This window comes from Hemiscyllium ocellatum, chromosome 24 (genome assembly GCF_020745735.1).
Source record: "Hemiscyllium ocellatum isolate sHemOce1 chromosome 24, sHemOce1.pat.X.cur, whole genome shotgun sequence".
Taxonomy (NCBI): Eukaryota; Metazoa; Chordata; class Chondrichthyes; order Orectolobiformes; family Hemiscylliidae; genus Hemiscyllium; species Hemiscyllium ocellatum.
The window spans coordinates 2,822,491-2,828,499 of record NC_083424.1 but is presented as its reverse complement, the minus strand read 5'-3'; the positions used below and the strand labels follow the sequence as shown (position 1 = coordinate 2,828,499).

The 6,009-nt window shown below is 45.5% G+C and overlaps 1 pseudogene; it reads left to right on the top strand.

Annotated features, from left to right (window-relative positions):
• The first annotated feature begins 328 nt into the window (after nucleotides 1–328).
• On the top strand, nucleotides 329–421 carry LOC132827496 (U6 spliceosomal RNA; annotated as a pseudogene).
• Nucleotides 422–6,009: the final 5,588 nt, after the last annotated feature.

Sequence of the window (6,009 nt, the reverse complement as noted above, 5' to 3'; positions counted from 1 at the left end):
GAGAGTTGTTGTCTCTGCAGAAACAGCTGCCCTTCATTACCACCAGACACACTCGCCTGTCCATGTGGTCGCACCAGCAGGTGAGCATCCTTCCAGCTGCTTCCACCCTCCTCCCCGTCATTCCCGTTGCCGTTAGCTCACTGGAAGTACCAGCACTATCACACTGCCTCCACTCACCTGTTCGTCTCCAAACCCAAGTTAGCATAAACTCTACTTTCCCATTCAAACTAGCTTTAGCCACAAACTTAACCTAGCTCGAAGCACTCAAACTAGCTGGAACCACCAACCATACCTAGCTAACCATTTAAACTAACTCTAACCACCCCCCCCCACATATACTAAAATTGGAACGATACAGTGAAGATTACCATCGCCCCTGCACAAGGATGACATGCAAATTCATGAAGCGTTCCATATTTTTTATGGGTGGCACGGTGGCTCAGTGGTTAGCGCTGCTGCCTCACAGCACCAGGGACCCAGGTTCGATTCCAGCCTCGGGCGACTGTCTGTGTGGAGTTTGCACATTCTCCCTGTGTCTGTGTGGGTTTCCTCCGGGTGCTCCGGTTTCCTCCCACAGTCCGAAGATGTGCAGGTCAGGGTGAATTAGCCACGCTAAATTGCCCGTAGTGTTAGGTGCTTTAGTAGGGAGTAGGGGAATGGGTCTGGGTGGGTTACTGTTCAGAAGGTCAGTGTGGACTTGCTGGGCTGAAGGGCCTGTTTCCACACTGTAGGTTATCTAATCTAATAACCATCCAAACTAGTTCTAACCACTAACCCTACATAGCTATCCTGACTCTATCCCTCCCTCACTCATTCATTCCCCTGTCACTTGCTTGGTCACTCGATGTCTCACACACATTTCTTTACTCACTCACTCTGCCTCACCCCAGTCACTCCCACCCATTGCCCACCTGTATTCACTCCCCCATTGACTGCTCCCCTGGGAATAGACTTCCGTTGGAATTGATTTTCTAGTTGCCCGGTTTCCTGCACAGTGCGGCAGAGGGTGTCGATGGGAATTTCCTCTCCCTGACTCCCCCCAGACCAGACTGGGATTATATGGAATTATGTTTGCTTTCCTTACCTTCCACATTCCTATTCCCAGATCCTGGTGATGTTGTCAGTCCCTCTCCTGGGCTGTCACTCTGCCACCACTCCCAGCCGGCAGCATCAGGAATGTCGGATGAAGATAGTGATTCTAAAACGTAACATTAACAACTGAACCAAGACCATAGTCCAACGATAAACTCTGATTGTCTCTGCAAATACCAACAGGACTCAGTGCCCAAATAGTGACTCAAACTGGACTTATCACAGACCCTCCTTCCACAACCTGTCGGGTTCAAAGTGAAAGTTTCAGATTCTTTGTGTTGTAACGTTTCTTGGTACCCACACAAACCAAGACCTGAGATGTTGCAGCATTGTAGACTGCACCCTTCCAATACAACCTTCCTTTTTCTGATTCAGACCAGGGGATAGTGAAGTCTAGTTAGCACAGAGAAGCTGGTTTGGCTGTTTGTGTTCACGGTGTACCACCGTGATATGTGCTGGAGATGATCTATTGACTGGCTGTAATCGGAGCAGGGCTGTGTAGTGACTCACATCGTTGTAAATCAATGATTAGAAATTTCAACCATATGTCAACCTGGAGTGAATAATGTGGAAAAACCGTTTAATGATCAGGAAATCGATACCAGAGACAACATGAGGAGAGATGGCCTTACTCAGAGAGTGGCTGGGATCCGGGAAGTATTGTCTAAAGCTGTGATGGACACAGATTAACCCGTAACTTTCAAAAAGGAATTGGGAAAATTGTAAAGCCGAGAAAAGTTCACGGGAAAGATGGGGATAACACACATCGTGGAGTGTTCGGACCATTTCACAAAACAGCTAGCACAGATTGATGGGCTGAATAGTCTCTGGGTGATGCTGTTCTGTAATTCTGTGAGAAAGCCTCTGAGAGAGTTGCAGACTTTGTAGAGAGGTGGAATGGGAAGTTTACCGAACTTGGAGAGGTATTCCCTGTTGGAAATGAAAGCAAGAGACTCAACAAGTTGGTGATGTCCCTGACTCTGTCTCCAACTGCAGATTCAACCAACACGACCTTACTTTGGAAACACCTTCATTTTGCTCCAGTGCCTATCAGACCATTCAAAAATATTAATAATGTGTATTTTATGTGTATATACAAACCATTAAAAGCCTAGACTATTGCTGGAATGTGTCTAGACCATTGCCTGTTAGGAGTTGTCCCTGAAGAGTGTAACAGTAAGCTGCCTTCCTGATCTCCTCTGAGTAGAAATGTTGCCAAATATTTTGCATCAATTGATATCCATTTCTAATAAGCTCAATATATCATGATGTTCAGAAATCTAAATATCTAAATCTAAATGGTGAGGAATGTTTAACCTGCTCAGTTTATACGTTTCTCTGCTGGGGATAAGCATTTTAATGTGATTTGACCGAAGGATTTGAGTTGTACATTATCTGTCTTGTGAGTAAAATGTGGCACTGAACATCTTACTAAAGCACTGGAAGAAATGTAAATTAGATTTTGCTAATCTTCCAAATCCCACAAATGCATAAAAATAGCCATGCTGTTGGCAGAAAGTGTTCAAATCCAAGGCTGCTGTGGCCATGGGATAATGGAATTATTACTTGTCCCATTGCAGCTGCACCTACTCTTCGAACAATCAGGCTGGGGGTGAAATGGTTAGCTGCAAAATCAAACTGAAAAATAAAACAAACTGCTGTGGATGCTGGCAACCTGATCAAAAACAGAAATTGCTGGAGAAACTCTGCAGGTCTGGCTGCATCTGTGGAGAAAAAGCAAAGTTAATGTTTCAAGTCTGGTGAATCCTTATCAGAACTGTTGGTAGCTGAGAATAGGTGGTATTCATTAAAACTATTCTGAACAAGGGTCACTGGACTTAAACATTAACTCTGCTTTCCCTGTACAGATGCTGCCAGACCTGCTGAGTTTCTCCAGCAATTCCTGGCTCTGTGCCTGAATGAGTGTTGGTTGGTGACTTTGCAGTTATCACTTGAGCTCTCTGCACCGATGGGCAATGTTTCCAACTGCATGGAGTGGGACGTACATAGTGCACCAGGATCAGAGGGGATTACTAGAATTAAAGTCAAGGTTTGCCATGTATACGCCCAAAAACCACAAAAGAGCCACCAAAAAATTTAGCAAAAAAGAAACCAAAAGGAGAGTGGACGAGCCAAGGATATAAAAACCAGATTTGAGGAACTTTTACCAATTGATATAAAGGAGGAGAGCAGGTACAGTGCGCGTTGGTCCATTAGAAGCAGACTCAGGAAACAATCATTGTGAAGAGAAATGAGATCTGGGAGACAGGAAGTGACTATTTTGTGCCTGTTTTCACAACTGAAGAGATAAATCATAACCAGAAACAGCAGGTAACCCAGGAGAAAATAAGATAGAATTATCATCAGAGAAAATATATCTGACAAACTGAAGAAATTAGAATCCACAAATCCCCATCACCTAATGACCTGTATCTAAGGAGAGAGAGAGATTAGATTACTGACAGTATGGAAACAGGCCCTTCGGCCCAACAAGTCCACACCAACTTGCAACCCACCCAGACCCCTACAATTACCCCTTACCTAACACTATGGGCAATTTAGCATGGCCAATTCACCTGACCCGCACATCTTTGGACTGTGGGAGGAAACCGGAGCACCCGGAGGAAACCCACACAGACACGGGGAGAACGTGCAAACTCCACACAGTCAGTCACCCGAGGCTGGAATCGAACCCGGGACTCTGGCGCTGTGAGGCAGCAGTGCTCACCACAGTGTCACCGTGCCGCCCACAATGTGACAGTGTGAGAGAGTGTGAGAGAGAGAGTGTGAGAGAGAGAGTGTGTGTGAGAGAGTGTGACAGAGAGAGAGAGAGTGTGAGAGTTAAGGAGAATTAAGGAGAATCCAAAGGGTTTTTACAAATACATTAAGGACAAAAGGGTAACTAGGGAGAGAATAGGGCCCTTCAAGGATCAGCAAGGCAGCCTTTGTGTGGAGCTGCAGGAGATGGGGGAGATACAAAATAAGTATTTTATAGACAATAGACAGTAGACAATAGGTGCAGGATAGGCCATTCTGCCCTTCGAACCAGCACCACCATTCATTATGATCATGGCTGATCATCCTTAATCAGTATCCTATTGCTGCCTTATCCACATAATCCTTGACTCCACTATCCTTAAGAGCTCTATCCAACTCTTTCTTAAATGAATCTGGGGCAGAGCATTCCACACAGCCACCACTCTCTGGGAGAAGAAGGTTCTCCTCATCTCTGTCCTAAATGGTCTACCCCATATTTTTAAGCGATGTCCTCTGGTTCAGGACTCACCCAGATCTCTCTGTACAGCCCCTTTACCAAACTTGACTCCATTTAGGTCATAATCTGCCTTCCTGTTCTTGCCACCAAAGTGGATAACCACTTTTGCATCAGTATTTACTGTGGAAAAGGATGTGGAAGATATAGACAGTAGGGAAATAGATGGTGACACCTTGCAAAATGTCCAGATTACAGAGGAGGAAGTGCTGGATGTCTTGAAACGGTTAAAGGTGGATAAATCCCCAGCACCTGATCAGGTGTACCCGAGAACTCTGTGGGAAGCTAGAGAAGTGATTGCTGGGCCTCTTGCTGAGATATTTGTATCATCGATAGTCACAGGTGAGGTGCCTGAAGACTGGAGGTTGGCAAACGTGGTGCCACTGTTTAAGAAGGGTGGTAAGGACAAGCCAGGGAACTATAGACCAGTGACCCTGACGTCGGTGGTGGGCAAGTTGTTGGAGGGAATCCTGAGGGACAGGATGTACATGTATTTGGAAGGCAAGGACTGATTAGGGATAGTCAACATGGCTTTGTGGGTGGGAAATCATGTCTCACAAACTTTGTTGAGTTTTTTGAAGAAGTAACAAAGAAGATTGATGTGGGCAGAGCAGTACATGTGATCTATATGGACGTCAGTAAGGCGTTCGACAAGGTTCCCAGTCATGGGAGACTGATTAGCAAGGTTAGATCTCATGGAATACAGGGAGAACTAGCCATTTGGATACAGAACAGGATCTGGACCAGATGGGCCAATGGGCTGAGAAGTGGCAGATGGAGTTTAATTCAGATAAATGCGAGGTGCTGCATTTTGGGAAAGCAAATCTTAGCAGGACTTATACACTTAATGGTAAAGTCCTAGGGAGTGTTGCTGAACAAAGAGACCTTGGAGTGCAGGTTCATAGCTCCTTGAAAGTGGAGTCACAGGTAGATAGGATAGTGAAGAAGGTGTTTGGTATGCTTTCCTTTATTGGTCAGAGTATTGAGTACAGGAGTTGGGAGGTCATGTTGCGGCTGTACAGGACATTGGTTAGGCCACTGTTGGAATATTGCGTGCAGTTCTGGTCTCCTTCCTATCAGAAAGATGTTGTGAAACTTGAAAGTATTCAGAAAAGATTTACAAGGATGTTGCCAGGGTTGGAGGATTTGAGCTACAGGGAGAGGCTGAACAAGCTGGGGCTGTTTTCCCTGGAGCGTCGGAGGCTGAGGGGTGACCTTATAGAGGTTTAAAAAATTATGAGGGGCTTGGATAGGGTAAATAGACAAAGTCCAGAACTAGAGGGCATAGGTTTAGGGTGAGAGGGGAAAGATATAAAAGGGACCTAAAGGGCAACTTTTTCACGCAGAGGGTGGTACGTGTATGGAATGAGCTGCCAGAGGATGTGGTGGAGGCTGGTACATTTGCAACATTTAAAAGGCATTTGGATGGGTATATGAATAGGAAGGGTTTGGAGGGATATGGGCCAGGTGCTGGCAGGTGGGACTAGATTGGGTTGGGATATCTGGTCGGCATGGACGGGCTGGACCAAAGAGTCTGTGTATATGTGTGTACAATTGGTGAGTATGCATGTGTATATGTATGTATGTGTGTATGTGTGTGTATTTATATGTCTGGGAGAGTGTGTGTGTACGTGTGAGAGTGAATG